The sequence below is a fragment of the Chlorocebus sabaeus genome, chromosome X (genome assembly GCF_047675955.1).
Source record: "Chlorocebus sabaeus isolate Y175 chromosome X, mChlSab1.0.hap1, whole genome shotgun sequence".
NCBI classification, from domain to species: domain Eukaryota; kingdom Metazoa; phylum Chordata; class Mammalia; order Primates; family Cercopithecidae; genus Chlorocebus; species Chlorocebus sabaeus.
In genome coordinates this window covers 23,664,674-23,682,630 of record NC_132933.1, presented here as the reverse complement: position 1 = coordinate 23,682,630, position 17,957 = coordinate 23,664,674, and the positions used below count along the sequence as shown (strand labels likewise).

At 52.3% G+C, this 17,957-nt stretch overlaps 1 protein-coding gene and 1 long non-coding RNA gene across 2 annotated transcripts in view; one reads left to right on the top strand and one right to left on the bottom strand.

Annotated features, from left to right (window-relative positions):
- Nucleotides 1-172, bottom strand: part of ELF4 (E74 like ETS transcription factor 4) — a 45,807-nt gene extending 45,635 nt beyond the window's left edge. The window contains exon 1 of the mRNA XM_007992672.3: nucleotides 64-172. The gene's annotated coding sequence lies outside the window, so the exon portion shown is untranslated. The remainder of the gene's footprint in view (nucleotides 1-63) is intronic.
- Nucleotides 75-9,469, top strand: LOC140710829 (uncharacterized). Its single transcript, XR_012091910.1, has 3 exons — nucleotides 75-162; nucleotides 6,315-6,440; nucleotides 9,309-9,469. It is a non-coding gene; the product is annotated as an uncharacterized lncRNA (long non-coding RNA).
- Nucleotides 9,470-17,957: the final 8,488 nt, after the last annotated feature.

The window sequence follows — 17,957 nt, the reverse complement described above, 5'->3', positions numbered from 1 at the left end:
TCCCTCCGCGCCCGCCCTTCCTCCCCGCCCGCCTGCCCCCGCCACCCCGCGCCCGTGACTCACCTCGGCGCCGGGGCAGGCTGGTCCGGGCGGGCGAGGCGCAGGGCTCTCCCACACGTCGCGCCGCCAATGGCAAGTTGGAGAGAGAGATGCAAATACCAGGTGAGACGGTGGCGCCCCTGATAAAACGGGGCGGGGGGCGGGGTGGAGCGCGCGGGTAGCGGGGCGGACGCCGGGGAGGGCCGGGCCAAGACAGGGGGCGGCAGGGGCACCCGGGGAGGGGGCGCGAGCCAGCGCAGACCTGCACCGAAACGAGCGAGCGAAAGGGGAAATTGCACTAGAGACACACAAGTCCCCGCAGGCGGCGGCTGGGGCGGGCGCGAAGGAGGCAGGGCGGGAGGGAGGGAAGAGCCGGAGGGAGGGACCGACGGGAGGGACCGCGGGCGGGCGGGGTGGGGGAGGGAACGAGGGAGGGACGAGGCATCTCGGTGGAAACAGCGCCCCTCCACCCCGGCCCGCCCGCCGCGGTCGCCAGCACGGCAGGGGGAGCCGTGCCAGGGGCCCGCGCGGCCTCTCCTTCCCCTCGCGGCTCGCTCGCGCCCGGGGGACCACGAGGCAGGGCGCCCGCAGAGCCCGCGTCGTGCGCCGCGGCCCGGGCGGGCGCCCCCTACTCTGCTTCTTGCCAGCGGGCCCCGGGGCTCTCTGCTCGTTAGGCACCCTTCCCGGTGCGAAGCCCCCACACAACGCCCCGCAGAGAAATCCCTTCCCCGCGGACTCGGGAAGGTTTCGTCCAGCCCCCTCGGCTCGTGCAAGTGGAGACTTGCTTGACGCCTTTGGGCCAAGCCCTGCGCTCCACATTATTGAGCTCCTGGGGTGTGCGGGCCCCAGCGGGAGGGCGGGCCGTGCGGCGGGTGAGGCCGCGAGATGCCCAGAGGATACAATTTTACAACGATATGCCCAACTCCGCAGAATCCGGGGCGGAACACCTGGGGTGACTGGAGAGTTTCGGCGACTTCTTAGGGAAGTCGAGTCTAGGACTCCTGCGGGGAGTTGGGGTGGGGGACGCAGGGAAGATATGAGTCAGGGGAAGGGCTAGGGGCAGAGGGGCTGGCCCAGCAAGTGCAAAGACAGCCAGAGTTCGGGTGCTGGAAGAAAGCCCATCCCTACCTTTCTTCCCCTGTCCAAAGCCAGGCTGCTCTACTCCACGCGCCCACTTGAAAGCCACTCACGCACGCTCCCCTTCTATCTCCCCTTTGCCCTCTCTGACCTGCCTCGACATCAATACCGCCCCCTGCATGGATCTGCGGATAGGAGGCTCTGGAGAGAGTCCGCTGGGAATTGTTACTCTGTATAGTTCCACGTGGCCTTATTGGCGGTGGGGGGCAGCCAGGCCTAAGCCTTGGCAGAAAGCAGCAAGACTAAAGGGGCCCCAGGGGATGTGGGCCTTCTAAAGGGCTTCAGGTTGAAGGACCTGCTCAGCCTCCAGCATCGGCCTGCTTCTCCTGCCTTGGGAAAGGATAATCCCAGGCGCAGGACTGGGGGATAGGAATGGTGGTGGATGATGGCCACAAAGGCAGCTGCAGATTACAAGTTCCCAGGGAAAGATTCTGTGGCTGGACTGGGGCGCTGGCCCCTGAGACGTCCTGGGTACTCGGAATCAAGTCCCCAAAACAAGCACTTTGTCTTTTACAAGCGGGCATGCTTTTCCCAGGGGATTCCAGATCCTGGAGACACACAGTTCTCTGCTGGCTTCTCATCCACTAGGGTGCCCTCTCAAATTTGGGGTAGGTTCCAGATGTCCCTAAGCCCTCTTTACCTTGACTTTGAAACTCACGAATGGACACACACGTCTGCACACGCGCGCGCACACACACACTTTCCCATTTTGCTAAGAGTTCAGTGGTCTGTAACCTCAGACAGACCTGGGTTCCTATTTCAGCTCACTATTTACCAGCTGTGTGACTTTGGGCAAGTCACTTAAACTCTCTGAGCCTCACTTTTCTTCTTTAAAAACAAAACAAAGCAAAACAAGGCTGGGCGCGGTGACTCATGCCTGTAATCCCAGCACTTTGGGATGCCGAGGTGGGTGGATCACTTGAGGTCAGGAGTTCAAGACCAGCCTGGCCAACATGGTGAAACCCCATCTTTACTAAAAATACAAAAATTCGCCTGTGTGTTGGTGCGTGCCTGTAGTCTCAGCTACTCAGGAGGCTGAGGCAGGAGAGTCACTTGAACATGGGAGGCAGAGGTCGCAGTGAGCTAAGATCGCACCACTGCACTCCAGCCTGGATGACACAGCAAGACTCCATTTCAAAACAATAAATAAATAAAATAAATTATTTTTTTATTTTTGTTTTTAATTTTTATGGGTACATTGTAGGTTTATGTATTTATGGGTTACATGAGATGTTTTGATACAAGCATGCAATGTGTAATAATCACATCAGGGTAAATGGGGTATCCATCACCTCAAGCATTTCTCCTTTCTTTGTGTTATATACAATCCAGTTATACTCTTTTAGTTTAGTTGATTTTTTTTTTTTTTTTTTTTTTTGCCCAGGCTGGAGTGCAATGGTGCAATCTCTGCTCACTGCAGCCTCTGCCTCCCAGGTTCAAGTGATTCTCCTGCCTCAGCCTCCCGAGTAGCTGGGACTACAGGCATGCGCCACCACACCCGGCTAATTTTTGTATTTTTAGTAGAGACGGGGTTTCTCCATGATGGTCAGGCTGGTCTCGAACTCCCGACCTCGGGTGATGCGTCCGCCTTGGCTTCCCAAGGTGCTGGGATTACAGGCGTGAGCCACTGCGCCTGGCCTTAGTTATTTTTAAATGTACAATAAATTATTGTTGACTGCAGGCACCCTGTAGTGCTATCAAGTACTAGATCTTACTCATTCTAACTATATTTTTGTACCCATTAACCATCCTCACTTCCCTGCCCCCAGCCTCGCTTTTATTATTTTTAAATTGGAGACAATACGAACTTACCTCCCAAGGCTGTGGCAAGGACTGAATGAGATTAAAATGTCTATGGCGGTGTCTGGTGCCTAGTAAGTCTTCAATAAATGTTAGCTCTCTTAGTCGTCATGTTCATCTTCATTTCCCTTTCTCAAGCCAGCTCTCAGGAGAAAGTATGACAGGGCCAGGGCTGAAGTTGCTCAGGACTAATGGTGGATCCCTCCGGTGAGTGAATGTAGTTTGAACCAAGGCTGAAGCCTCAAGGCAGCACGCAAGGAGAGGTTTTCCTTTTGGGAAGGGCAGGAAGACAGGTCGGCACTGCCAACCAGCTCATGGTGACTGGCCCTAACGCCTGCCAGCGCCCTGCAGCCCACGGCTTGTGGGAATCCCATAAGTTCCCACCTTCCCCAGCCTCTCAGAACTAACCACAGCCCCATGATCTGCGCATTGCAGCCAAAGCAAGCCCCATCCCCGTTGATGAAAAAGGCTGACCTCGCTTTAGGGAGCTGTGGGCCACCTGAATGACCTTCCTGGCTGCCCTTCTCCTTTCCCACACGGCTCGCCGCTCTTCCACTTACCTGCTGGGTGAGCCCCAGCCAGATGGGGCCAGCCAGGCTGAGATCACCACTCTCCTGACGACAGCCACGCTGTTTCTACCAATGGCTCATTCCCTGACTTGGCAGGAATTCCCCTTCTCGAGTTGCCCATGGATGCCCAGCCTGCACCATGAGCAGAGCACTCTGAGCCTTTCTCCTTCCAGCCCTGCTTCCCCCAGTCTCCAACCCTGACTGGGTGGTCTCAAAACTTGAGTCCTGCAAGGAGCGGAGGGGCCTCTGTGTTGCCCACAGCCCATGTCGTTCCACCTCCCTACTTGCACACTCAACTTGTCCTTCCACTTTAACAGCCTTCAGTGACCCTCTTTGTCTCCTTGTTCTTTTTTTCCAGAGGCAAGGTCTTGCTGTATTGCCCAGGCTAGAGTGCAGTGGTATGATCATAGCTCGCTGCAGCCTCCAACTCCTGGGCTCAATTGATCCTCCCTCTCTTTGGCCTCTGGGGTAACTGGGACTACAGATGCACGCCACCATGCCTATCTAATTTTTGTATTTTTTGTAGAGACAGGGTTTTTCCATGTTTTCCAGGCTGGTCTTGAACTCCTGGGCTCAAGTGATTCTCTCACCTCGGCCTCCCAAAGTGTTGGGATTACAAGTATGAGCCGCCATGCCTGGCCTTTATCTATTTTTTCAAGCAGTGCCTGATAGGCCATGTTTTCCTGCACATCACCCCAGGTTCTTTGGAGACGAGGTAGCTGATTCCTCCCTCTGCTCACTTAACTCCTTGTCCTCAACAAATTCTATTCAAACTTGTGGCCAGAGCAAAATACCACAACGCCACAGTTTCTGTGGTCAGAGCCTGAACATACCACCATAGACACATACTAGAAAAGTTGCCTATTGGCCAGGCACAGTGGCTCACGCCTGTAATCCCAGCACTTTGGGAAGCCGAGGCGGGTGGATCACCTGAGGTCAGGAGTTCAAGACCAGACTGACCAACATGGTGAAACCTCACCTCTACTAAAAATACAAAACTTAGCTGGGCATGGTGGTGGGTGCCTGTAATGCCAGCTACTCTGGAGGCTGAGGCAGGAGAATCCCTTGAACCCAGGAGGCAGAAGTTGTAGTGAGCCGAGATCATGCCGCTGCACTCCAGCCTGGGTGACAGAGAGAAACTGTGAAAGAGAGAAAGGGAGAGAGAGAGAAAGAGAGAAAGAAGAAGGAAAGAAAGAGAAGGAAAGGAAAGGAAGGAAAGGAAGGAAAAGGAAAGTTGCCTATCGATCAGAATTTTGGAACGAGGAGTGTATTCAAAAGCTGGGAGAGAGGTTATGGTGTAAAAGGAAGCCTCCCACCTATAAATCTGAGAAGCCCCCTATAATCCTTCCTATAAAGCCAGTACTCATTCTTCTGTTGCATTCAATAACCCCAGGTTTGCCTCTGTTGGGTTTACGTGACAAGGCCATGGGTATCCAAGTGGCACGCAGAGATCTCCAAGTCAAGGTTGTGTCTGGTCAGCATAAGCAGTGTTTGTTCTAAAAAGCTTGTCGAATAGCTGCAAAACAGAATTCCTTTCTTCAAGCAGTGCCTGATAGCCCATGTTTTCCTGCAAATCACCCCAGGTCCTTTTTTTTTTTTTTTTTTTTTTTTTTTAAAGACAGAGTTTTGCTCTTGTTGCCCAGGCTGGAATGCAATGGTGCAATCTCAGCTTACTGCAACTTCTGCCTCCCAGGCTCAAGTGATTCTCCTGCCTCAGCCCTCCTACCTCAGCCTCCCGAGTAGCTGGGATTACAGACGCCTGCCACCATGTCTGGCTAATTTTTTGTATTATTATCATTTTGAGATGGAATCTTGCTCTGTCATCCAGGCTGGAGTACAGTGGCAGGATCTTGGCTCACTGCAACCTCCGCCTCCCAGGTTCAAGCTATTCTTCTGCCTCAGCCTCTCGAGTAGCTGGGACTACAGGTGTGTGCCACCATGCTTGGCTAATTTTTGTATTTTTAGTAGAGACAGGGTTTTACTGTATTGGCCAGGCTGGTATTGAACTCCTGACCTCGTGACCCACCCGCCTCGGCCTCCCAAAGTACTGAGATTACAGGCGTGAGCCACCGCGCCTGGCCACCCCAGGTTCTTTGGAGACACGGTGGCTGATTTCTCCCTCCCTCCCCTCACTTAACTCCTTGGCATGTGGATCAGTGTGCAACATGGGCTGGTTATACCACAACTTTTCTTCACCGATGACGGTCTGTTGCCTTGGCCTATATTGGGAGTGGAGGTGGACTCAGGTTAAAGCACAGGCATGCAGATGAGAGGATGGAGTTGGTAGCCACTTCCCAGATCACAAACTTTCATCTGCACCACCCTCAGAGGCTGGGAGGCATTCCTGACTGGGGCTCTTGGAAAGCCACTCGGTCCCTACAGCTCACCCTGCTCAGTTTACAATCATTAAAACAGTTATACATTGGCCAGGCGCGGTGGCTCACGCCTGTAATCCCAGCACTTTGGGAAGCCAAGGTGGGCGGATCACGAGGTCAGGAGATCTCGAGACCATCCTGGCTAACACGGTGAAACCCCATCTCTACTAAAAAATACAAAAAATTAACCAGGCGTGGTGGCGGGCACCTGTAGTCCCAGCTACTCGGGAGGCTGAGGCAGGAGAATGGCGTGAACTCGGGAGGCGGAGCTTGCAGTGAGCCGAGATCGTGCCACTGCACCCCAGCCTGGGCGACACAGCGAGACTCCATCTCAAAAAAAAAAAAAAAAAAAAGAAAAAAGAAAAAACAAACAGTTATATATTTCTCCTCCCAGCACCATGAAAGCCCCTAAAAAAACTTCAGAAGATCACTGGCTTTCACCTGTCGTCAAGCTGGACAGCAGCTCAGGAGGGCTGGCTGCCTGGAGGAGATGATGCCGACACAGGAGGCGCTGCTGGCTGTGAGTAGGTGCTCACCACGTCAACTCTGAGCGTGGTGGCTGCTGGGAGGCTTACCCCCCAACCCCCGACAGCTGGGGAGTGGGCCTGTTGTTTGGGAAACAGATTCCATGTTCTTCAGGAGGGCCCTCTGGGATGGTGGGAAATTTGGAGGGTGGGGGAGATGGAAAGACTCAAACGTGTGGTTCATTTGAAAAGAAAAAAAAAAAGTGAGGATGAAGTGGCTTTGGGCAGAGTCAGCAAATGAGATGAGGGCAAGCGCCCTGAAGTCTCTAACTCTACTGATCCCCAACCTCTACCTTGGAGCCAAAGCTCAGCTTGCAAAAGTCCCTGGGACCAGGGCAAAGAGCCCACCTGCCCTGGGCTCCTATCAGAGGCAGTACAACATCCAGGGGTTTGGGGCCACTGTCCAGTGGTGCCAGAGTTAACCCTTCAGCCATGAATATCTGCTGGCCCAACGCCTGTCCTGTGTCGTCTCTTTGACCTCTGATGTGTCCTCAAAGTGAAGCTGGGGAGGCCCTGGCCTTGGCTGATCTCCCCACAGCTCCATTCAGGCGAACCAAGATTGTCAACACAGGGAGGTTTTGCTAGAGCGAGCACAAAGTGAATTTCTGCAGGCCCTTGAGTGTGCTGGGGGATGGGGACACAAGCAGCCATCAAGCTGGCATCTCTTCCTCAGATGGAGAAGAGACCCAGGGGAAGGAAGGGGCCTCCAGTCACACTGCACAGGGCTCTATGTATTATATAAAGTGAATGCCACTGCCCAGAAGTGTGCAAGGAGGTGGCAGTAAGGCCAGATTCAGGAGAGTTGGGGAGGGCACTTGGAGAGGAGAGATCAGGAGGGGCTCAGACTGGGACACCACAGTGGGATCATGGGGCCTGGCCCCAGGTATCCAGGACTAGGGATGAGGTAGGATGGGGGAGTAGACGTCTATGAGGGGAACTCATTAGCCCCCAATTTCATCCACTCTGCATTCTCCCAAGGGGCAGGCCCGGGCTGAGGTTTGTACCAGGAGGTAGCCAATTCTGCTCTTTGGGATTGCCACAATCCACTGGGACGTGAGGACAGGCCTGAAACATTTGCTAGACAGAGGCATAGCAGAGGCCCAGTGGAAATGCAGCCACTCTCCGGTTTCCTCACCCTGCCCCCACATCGGGGTTGAGGGTGGTTGTTGTTGAATGCAGAAAAATATAACAATGTGTATAAAGGTGCAGTATGAGTCACTTCACGGAATGTCTAGGCCCCTTTGCTGGCAGCAAACAAGCTTTCCAGCCCTCTTTTGAGGAAGCCATCCAACTCGGCGGCTGCTGCTGGTTTGTGTGTGTGAGGGTGTGTGAGTGTGCATGCGGGTCTGTGTGCAACATGGCTCTCTGGGCCTTGCCTGGCTATGTGCATGTCTGTGTGGGTCTCACAGATGTGAGTGAGGGTGTAACTGTGTTCGGGGTGTGCGTGTGTGTGCATATGCGTGTATGTGTGGGCTCAAGTCTTGGATGTCAGGTCCCCTTGTGCATGCGTGTGTGTTCGTGGAGGGCGTGTGCATATGTCTGTCTGCAAAGCAGTATGGTATGTGAGCCTGTGTGTCTCAGGGTGTCTACGTGTACATTTTTTCATCGTCACTGCCAAATTATCTTCCCATCTCTCCCCTCACAAAGAGAAGGGCTGACCGAGTGGAGCTAGCAATCCAAAAGGGAGGCGGCCAGGGACGAGAGAGGGACTGGAGGGAAACCAAAGCAATTCCACTCTTCAGAGGAATGTGTCAGCCAAGGATGAAACTGAAACCGAGACAGCAGCTCAAAGGCACCAGACCCTGGGATCGTCCAGGGGCTTCGGTTCCTCCCACTCCCCCACCCCCTCCAGCCAGCTGTGGAGATTAGTCAGCCCAAAATTCCCATCCCTGCAGCCTTAACTTGGGGTTGAGTTTGTGATGCTGAGTTAGAACTTGGACCCGTGGTTAGCACGTGACCCCATTAGCTCCCATTATCACATTAACACAAATTAGTATATCAGATCCTCTCCTGGTTACCTAGTGGGGCTTGGGGAAGAGCTCACGGCTCAGGTCCTGCTCTAGGAGAAGAAGCTGGTGCCGTGGCATCAGGAGAGGGCACAGGCTGAGACTGCAGGTCAGGTTGGGGACAGAAAGAGGGGACAGGGGGGCGTTAAGCTTTGCTGATCTGATCTTTTTCCTCGGTCGTGCTCTGGGAGGAGACACCTTGGGGAGGGGGCTGGTAGAAAGGAGGGGGCTTCCAGGAATAGCTGGGCACCGCCCTGTAGGAAAAAGGCCCGGGCTCTGAGGTCTGGGCAGGAGACAGACGGTATTTCTCCTGGCACACAGTGAGACCTGGGAACGTTTAGGATCCTTTGGATTCCCCCCGCCCCTTCCCTTTCTTTATGGAAAGTCTTTAGATAACTTTCTCAGATGGTTTTGGACACCCTGAAAGCAGGAGAACTGGATGGACTGAGAGGGGAGGAGAGGCACCCAGAATGCTAGCACAGGGTGCAGCTTTTATTTCTTGGCACAGAAAAGAGGGACACACTCTGCCCACAGATTTTATGTCAAGTTGTATCACAGAAGTGGCCACTTCAGCTTCTGGAAAGGGCGAGGTTGGAGCCCCCAACAACTTTTCCCCACAGGTTCTGGCCACAAGGTTATTTTTGTGCCTTAATATTCTCAATATGTTAACTAAACAGCCACCTCATAACCACCAAACACCACAAGGATGTCCAAGGCAGCATCATGGCTTCTAGAGCTCAGGGCCTGCAAGGAGTTAGGACAGGAAGTTCTATCTATGAAGACAGAGGTTGCAAGTTTGAGCCCCAGATGAGCCTCTTAGTTTTTTGTTTTTGTTTTTTTTCTTTTTTCCTTATATAGCTGCAGAAGACCGGGTTGACAAGCACGGAACACCTAACTGTCCCTCTAGATCCGGACTTGAGCGGAGTCTCTACCTCTCATCTTGGCCAAGCAGAGTGTCAGGCTGTGCCCCAGCCTTGGCCACAGTCTGCATCCCTATGCTGGAGATGCGTTCTAAGTCTCATGGGAGCCAGGCTAGAGAGTGGCTGTTCAGGGAAACCCACCCCCAACGCCCCAGACACGACTCAAAGTTTCCATTCTACTGCCCGCGGGTCAAGAGCGCCATCCCCAGAGAGCAAAGACCGCCCGAAACCGCAATCCCTTTGCTGAAGTTAGGAGCCGCCCGGGGCTCTGCGGGACCTGGGAGGTGGCTCGAGAGACTTTGCAGAAGCGCGCAGGAATCAGCCTCCGACCTGGGGCGCTCGGCCGCGGGGCTGATCTCCGTACTCTCCCGTCACTGGGGTGGGAGCGCGTCCTTCTCTCGAGTTCGGGGACCGCCCGAGAAGCAGCGGGGGCTGGTGGCCTTTTTCTCTCCACCCCCTTTCTGGGCTCGCGCGCCTTCCAAGCCCCGATCCTGGTGGGGCTGAGCGCCCCCACCCGCCCAGCAGTGCCGGGCGCCTCTGCAGCGCCACCTGCACGCGGAACGCGGCAGCAGCGGCGTGAACTGGCGTCCAAGGAGCAGCAGCAGGAGGAGGAGATATCGGCTCCTCTGCCCCCAGCTTTCCTCGCTGGCACGAGGCCTCCCTTCGCCGCCTCAGCCCCAAGCGGCCTGACCAGCCCAGCCCCGAGCCTTGTCCCGCGCCCTCCCCGGCGCAGGCAGCCAGCGCCCCGAGCTTCCACTCCTGCTGCTGCGTTCTGAGCGGCCTCCTGCCCCGGGCGCCTCTTCTGGGGAAGCAGTGAAGTCACACTGGGCCCGATCCGCTGACTCATGAGAATGAGACTCTTCCCCGCTCCCCGGCACACCCTTTGAAACTTCCCCTCAATCCTTTTTTTCTTTTTCTTTTTTTTCTCTTTTTTGCTGGAGTCTGGGTCTTTCGCCCAGGCTGGAGTGAAGTGGCGCGATCTCGGCTCACAGCAACCTCGGCACCCCACCCCCGGGTTCAAGCGATTCTCCTGCCTCAGCCTCTGGAGTAGCTGGAATTACAGGCGACCACCACCACGCCCATCTAATTTTTGCATTTTTAGTAGGGTTTCACCATGTTGGCCAGGCTAGTCGCGAACTCCGCCCGCCTCGGACTCCCAAAGTGCTGGATTCCTTTCTTTCTGTTCCCACCTCCCTTCCTCCTCCCGTCCTGACAGGAGAACTGGGGCGGCTCTGGGCTCCCCGGGAAGGATTCGGTGGGGCAGCTGGGAGGGCAGTGGTGGGTGGGAGTCCCCATGGAGACCTCTGCTCCCCTGTTCCAACCTGGCCACTTGTGCTGTTCTGGGGGTGCACAGGGAATGCCCAGGAGGGAATTGCATGTTTGCAAGAGTGGGCAAAGCTCTCACTAAGGTATCCCTTTATAATTAGCCACTGCATTCAGGGAGTGCCTGCCCAAGGGAAGGGGTCTGGGGATCCCCTTCCCTCTTCAGAACCTTGGGACTGCCTGGGGGGTTCACCTGGAAGCTGATGGCTCGTCTTTGGAAACACCTGTTTTAATGAACAATTGAGAACACAGGCTTGCTTCAGGCGGGATGTGGAACAGCTTCTGCCACTGAAGGGACAAGTGTGGAGTGTTCTGAGCCTTGAGCTGTTCTGGACCCCAGCAGCAAGTCAAGCTGATCATCTGAGAGGTCACTGGCCCTTTCTCCTGGAACTTGATAGTGGACCAGTTCAGTAGGGTGGGGGTGACTTGGAGGCCCAGAAGTCTGGGTTTTCATACCACCCCCTTGTGCCACTAGTTTGAGGGCAGTGGAAGGGATGAGAGGATTGGATTGTCTCATCACCTCTCCACTGGGGTGGGAAACCAGAGTCACACCCTGTTTGCTTAGAATATTAGTTTCCACAAGCTGCCTAAGGGCCTCAGGCCCAGGCAGGGAAGGCTTCAAGCTGGAGGAGCCCTGCTGGCCTCTGAAACACCTAAAGCTCCCCTTTCCTTCTAGAGAGGCATAGTCCTTAAGCACCCTTTCCCACCCAGCAAATCTGGTACTGGATTGGCATTGTTTCCCTGTGTGCAATTTCCTTTCGTCTGTACGGTAAGCCAAAGCTGGGTGTTGAAGTTTGCAAGCTTCCTGGCTTGCTTGTCACTGCACTTCAGGGTACGGCTCTGCCAAGGCCATGGTCAATATGGAAATGGCCATGGACTAGGAGCAAGGGGGATGGGAGGTAGAAGGGCTGGTCTCAGGGCTTGGGCTTATATGGCACGAGGGAGCTTTTCTGAGCTCCTACCTTAGTATTAGGTTGAAAGCCTGGGTTATGATGGCTGTCCACAGAGCAGTTCTGTAGGGCATGTTTGTTGGGAATTGGGAGCCCATAGGAATGCGTGTGCTAGGATCATGGCTGACAATAGTCCCACTGTCAAGCCTTCCTTGGGGGAAATTCTGGGTTTGAAGCCAAACTTTAGCTTAGGGGCTGAAGGATAACCCGTTTCATGGAGCCCAGTTTTGAGGCTGTCAAACTCTCCATGGAGAGGAAATAAGACAATGTACAATGTACAGTTTCTAGGGGGTCCCAGGTCCAAATGTAACTGGGTAGGTCAAAGAAAAATAAACTATAAACAAAAGCCATAAACTAAAAACAAAACAGAAACCAGCAAAACTTGTACATCTAGTAGAGCCAAAGGGACAGCAGAGGCATTGGGAGATGGCAGTCTCTCTAGACCTTAGAGGTAAACAGCAACTGAGAGATGGAGAGATGAAGAAAGTCCCATGCAAACACCGAAAGACTGTTGCATACACAGGAGGTCAGGGCTGAAGGTGAGAGATGATCTAGTTTGTTCTCTCATTTTACAGATGAGGAAGCAGAGAGCTCAGAAACTAGTTGCCCAAGGCCATCCAGGCAGTGAGTGGCAGCACTGCAGCTGAAATCCGAAAGAGTATTCTTTTCACTGTGCTCCTCTGCTTTGGGAGAAAACACACCAGCAGGGAGCAGCCCCTGGAACCCGAAGAGGAAACACAGGGAAAAGGGAAATAAGGGGTGGCCAGGCACGGTGGCTCACACCTGTAATCCCAGCACTTTGGGAGGCTGAGGTGGGTGGATCACCTGAGGTCAGGAGTTCAAGACCAGCCTGGCCAACATGGTGAAATCCCATCTCTATTAAAAATACAAAAAAAATTAGCATGGTGGCATGGTGGCGGGCACCTGTAATCCCAGCTATTTGGGAGGCTGAGGCAGGAGAATTGCTTGAACCCGGGAGGAGAAGGTTGCAGTGAGCCGAGATCACACAACTACACTCCAGCCTGGGCGACAAAGCGAGACTCTATCTAAAAAAAAAAAAAAAAAAAAAAAAAAAAAGTGGGGGGGCCGGGCGCTGTGGCTCAAGCCTGTAATCCCAGCACTTTCGGAGGCCGAGACAGGTGGATCACGAGGTCAGGAGATTGAGACCATCCTGGCTAACACGGTGAAACCCCGTCTCTACTAAAAAATACAAAAAACTAGCCGGGCGAGGTGGCGGGTGCCTGTAGTCCCAGCTACTCGGGAGACTGAGGCAGGAGAATGGCGTAAACCCGGGAGGCGGAGCTTGCAGTAAGCTGAGATCCGGCCACTGCACTCCAGCCTGGGCGACAGAGCAAGACTCTGTCTCAAAAAAAAAAAAAAAAGGAAAACAAGAGGGGAAGACTGCAGAGATTCCGAGAGGACGTGGGAGAATGAAAGATCTGAGGAAGAGTGAAGAGGGTGATGTGTAATCTCTGGGTGAAAGGAATGTCAGCTCCATCCTCTATGAAGCAGGGCACTCTCCATATTCTTTCCAAAGTGATGACAGAGAAGACACAACCATAAAATGGGGGAACTATGATTTGGTCAGTGAAGAAAAAGCCTAGAATAGGCCAGGCACAGTGGCTCATGCCAGTAATCCCAGCACTATGGGAGGCTGAGGTGGGAGGATCGCTTGAACCCAGGAGTTTGGGAACAGCCTGGGCAACAAAGTGAGACCCCATCTCTATTTTTAAAAATGCCTAGAATAGATAGAACAGTAAAGCAACTGGTGAAGCAATGAAGTTCCAATCGGAACTCACATATCATACTCCCAGCAGTTAGGTGACACTGATAATCCCTGTTGACTTGTCTGTGGCCACCACTCAGTTATAAAGCCATTGAAGGAAGACAGGGACAATATATTACTCATCTTCCTATCTCCAGAGCCTAGTACAGTACTATGGTATGCATTAATTGCTCAGAAAATGTTAAAGAAATGAATACATTTATTTGTATATTATTTATAAATTCAATACCTGTGCTAGGTGCTCCCTGAGAAGCATCTTTGTGTTGTACTGCAACTGCCAAGACATCCTAGGTAAGAACCTGCCTGGGAAGCCAGGTACCTCTGTCCCCCAACACAAGACACAACTCCTGGGCTTTCCCCAACCGAAACACAGACCTTGGAGGCTCCACCAGCACTAGGTAAGGTCTTCAGAAAGGCACAGGACTAGGCGAATTTCACTGGGGTCTCTGCCTGATAGTGGTCCTCCAGAGGATATTTTGGCTATTTGTGTCCAAATTGTCAACCCCCTCTGGTCAAAGACCAGGAACACGGTGGTCAAACAAGTTGGGTTTATTGCTCATTGCGGCAAGAAAGAAGGCACCCCATGGGGGAATCATGACATGCCTCAGGAAGAGGCGCTAGAAAAGACTTAGAGGATTCAGGTCGGGTCAGGGGATTTGGAGGAAGGTTTAAGGAAGTCAGGCTTTGTTCTGGACTGGATGCTGGTGATTCTGCGATTGGACTGAGTATCTTATCAACTCAATCTTATCTAAGAGGAGGGCAGACAAGAGCGAGGCTGAAGCTGCAATTGGTAAGGAAGCAGCAGCTACTCAGAAAAACCAGGATGGGGGTGGGGGGTGTTTGGTCATTTTCAAGGTTCAGGCAATGTTCACGTTTTCATCTGTGTTCACATGATTATGGAGCGGTCTTGTTTTTGTCTCAATCCACCACGGTCACAGAGTAGCCTTGTATAATGCTGATGTCCTATGAATGTATGTTCAGCAGAACACCCAGATCTAGCCGTGAATGCCAGGCCAGTTGGTAGCAACATCAAGTCCTGGCCGACAGTACTGGGCGAGCTTCCAGAGACGCCAGGGGCTGCTTTTCTTTCTGCAAATGTTCATTTTGAGAGGATCTCTGGTTTCCATCGAGGGCTTGGCAGTCCAGTATCTAAATATTTAGACCCTCCCTGTCCTCTTTGACCTAGTCACACCCATATGTAGAACCAGCCAGGCAGGGGAACGTCATCACTGGCTTGGGCTGAGTGTATCTGTGTGTGGTTTTGTGCGCGCGTGTCTGTGCCCGCCAGGAATTCCCTGATAAGATGGGAAAGAGACCAGAGGCAGTCTTACTTCACCTCTGGGCCCAGCAGAACTTCCCCTCTGCCCAGAAAGCAAGGCACTGGGAGCGAGTCCCAACAATCTCTAGGGCAGCAAGGGTGCCTGGCTTTAGGTGGAGTCAGGGAAGGACGTACAGAAGGGATATGGCAGTGGCCAAACTGGAGAGGAGCAGGAAAGGGAAGGGGCAGTGGGGGAAGGGAGGGGAGAGTTCCTTTGTATAAATGGGTCTCTTGAGAAGCTGCTGATTTTCCTTCAAGGAAGCAGCCTGCAGTAGGTCACTGTGGAGTCCCACCCCCAGCCCTTTCTGTTTAAAGCCTCTTGTCTCCAAAACAGGCCCTGTTGATTACAACAACAACAAAAAAAAATCACAAATGTTGACCTCATCCTTCACTAAGAGGCTTAATCTAACCCCTTTCCAATCAAACTTCCTTCCTTCCCTCAGTTCCACCTCTCCACCTTTAAAAACATTAGAACACTCCCTGCTGTGGCTTACGGGTAGCCAGGCAGAGGTTAGGACCATCACTAAGTGGTGCCAAGGACCATGTGATACCGTTTGTGAAATGGCCAAGGAAAGCGAGGTTGAAGTCAAATGGGTGGGCTCCAGATGCCTGCTCTTTGGGCAAAGCCTGCCTCTTCTTCCCAGGGTGGGACTAGCCCTGCACCGCACTGTGGTGTGATCTAGCTGATCACAGACCAGGTATTGAGGGCCAAACCCTGACTGGCACTGCTTGTCTGTGGAGTCAGAAATCAGACCCTATAGGCTGGTGGCTCATGCCTGTAATCTCAGCACTTTGGGAGGCCGAGGTGGACAGATCACCCGAGGTCAGGAGTTTGAGACCAGCCTTGCCGTGGCGAAACCCCACCTCTATTAAAAATACAAAAATTAGCCGGGCGTGGTGGTGTGTGCCTGTAATCCCAGCTACCCGGGAGGCTGAGGCAGGAGAATCGCTTGAACCTGGGAGGTGGAGGTTGCAGTGAGCCAAGATCACCCACTGCACTCCAGCCTGGGCAACAGGGCGAGACTCCATCTCAAGAAAAAAGAAAAGAAAAGAAAGAAGTTGCAGCCCAGGATCCTCAGGGGCTTGGGCAGATTAAATGCATCCTGGGGTAAGTGGCAAGTTGTGACAGTGAGTGAAGTGGTTATGATCTGAACATCCTCCCATAAACAACCTGAATTACAGATATCAGAGGCTACAAGACAGAGGTGCATTTTTAGTCAGCCCTGTTATCTAGCATCATCTAGCCAACTGACCAAGGACTTGCTCAGCACCTCACCAGGGTGTAGCATATGGTCCCTATCCTGAGAAGAAAACATGGGCTCTGCTCTGAGACAGCTGACAATTCCTTTAGAATGACTTAAAGAACAATTACACTCAAAGGTGCTAAGTGCAACTGGAGTTCAGAGAGAAATCATGCATGGGCACTAGTCCAACTGGTACCATGCCACCAAGGCAGGACTTGATGTAGGCCTTGAAAGATGAGCAGGATTTGGATAGGTAAAGGGAGGAGGGATGGCGTTCCAGATGTGAAGAGCATGAATACAAGTTTAAAGGTGGCAATAAACCAGGTGTGTGTGTGTGCATGTCCGCATTAAAAGTCACGGGGAAGGTGAGACAGGCAGAGTGGGCTTAGTACTACAGGAGACTTTGAACCTGATGTGGTTGGTGACAGGGAGTCACTGTATATTTTTAAACAGGGAGGGGACATGGACCAAGTGGTGGTTTAGGAAGTGGCCTAACAGCAGTGGTTGACTCAGGATGGCTGCTGTGGCTGATCTCTCCATTCCTGGCATGGCCACAGTACTTTTTGTGTCCTTCTATGGACGTAGCTCATTGTATTGGAGTTCTGCATCCGTATGTCTGCATTCCTCACCGACATCAGGTCGTCCTTAAAAGCAGTGGCCATGTTCTATCCATCTTCCTATTCTGACATCTACCTAGCTCAGAGTAGGCACCCAATGAACACTGACTAGATGAACAGATCATTTAATTTCAATCCACTGAATTACAATGACATACCATACCAGGATAACTACTGTCAAAAGAATTTGACAAAACTGTATACAACACTAAAGCAAGACAAATCACAATTTGATCTTTTCTTAATGATTTGTGGAACACTAGGATCTTAGTCTTACCCCCATCTCGGTAAGCAGCAATTACTGCTGTATAATAATTTCTATATCACAGGATACGAGTTTTTTTTTTTTTTTTTTTTAGATGGAGTCTCGCTGTGTCGCCCAGGCTGGAGTGCAGTGGTGCAATCTCCGCCCACTGCAACCTCCACTTCCCAGGTTCAAGCAATTCTCCTGTCTCAGCCTCCTGAGTAGCTGGGACTATAGGTGCACGCCACCATGCCTGGCAAATTTTCGTATTTTTAGTAGAGATGGGGTTTTACCATGTTGGCCAGGATGGTCTCGAACTCCTGACCTCAGGTGATTCACCTGTCTTGGCCTCCCAAAGTGCTGGGACTACAGGCGTGAGCCACTGCACCCAACTCTAGATGAGTTTTCTACATATGGATTTGGATATATCATTTGGATATGATCACATTCGACTAAACCTGTATCCATATAGTATTGCACATATAGTATTGCATGGTATACCTATACTGCTAATTCTTATGGTGGAGATTTGGCCTGTTCTCCCAGAGTTCAGAAGGGATTTGGTTGAAGCTGAAACTGCCCTTAATCAAACCCAATATTTAAAAAAAATCCAGACTACTGGTAATTTTCTTTTTATATACATGGAGTTTCACAACAGGACTCTTTAAAGTAGTAACAAATTCCTCTTAAATAAGATTTGACGTTTTTAGGCCGGGCGCGGTGGCTCACACCTATAATCCCAGCACTTTGGGAGGCTGAGGCGGGCGGATCACCTGAGGTAGGTAGCTTGAGACCAGCCTGACCAACATGGAGAAAACCCATCTCTACTAAAAATACAAAATTAGCCAGGCGTGGTGGTGCATGACTGTAATCCCAGCTACTCGGGAGGCTGAGGCAGGAGAATCACTTGAACCCAGGAGGTAGAGGTGTTGAGCCTAGGTTGCGCCATTGCACTCCAGCCGGGGCAACAAGAGCAAAACTCTATCTCAAAATAATAATAATAATAATAATAATAATAATAATATTTGATTTTTAAAAGTTAAGCAATCTAAAATGCCAAACAATGAGTTGACTTGTGAAACTCTGAATTGTATTCCCAGGAAAT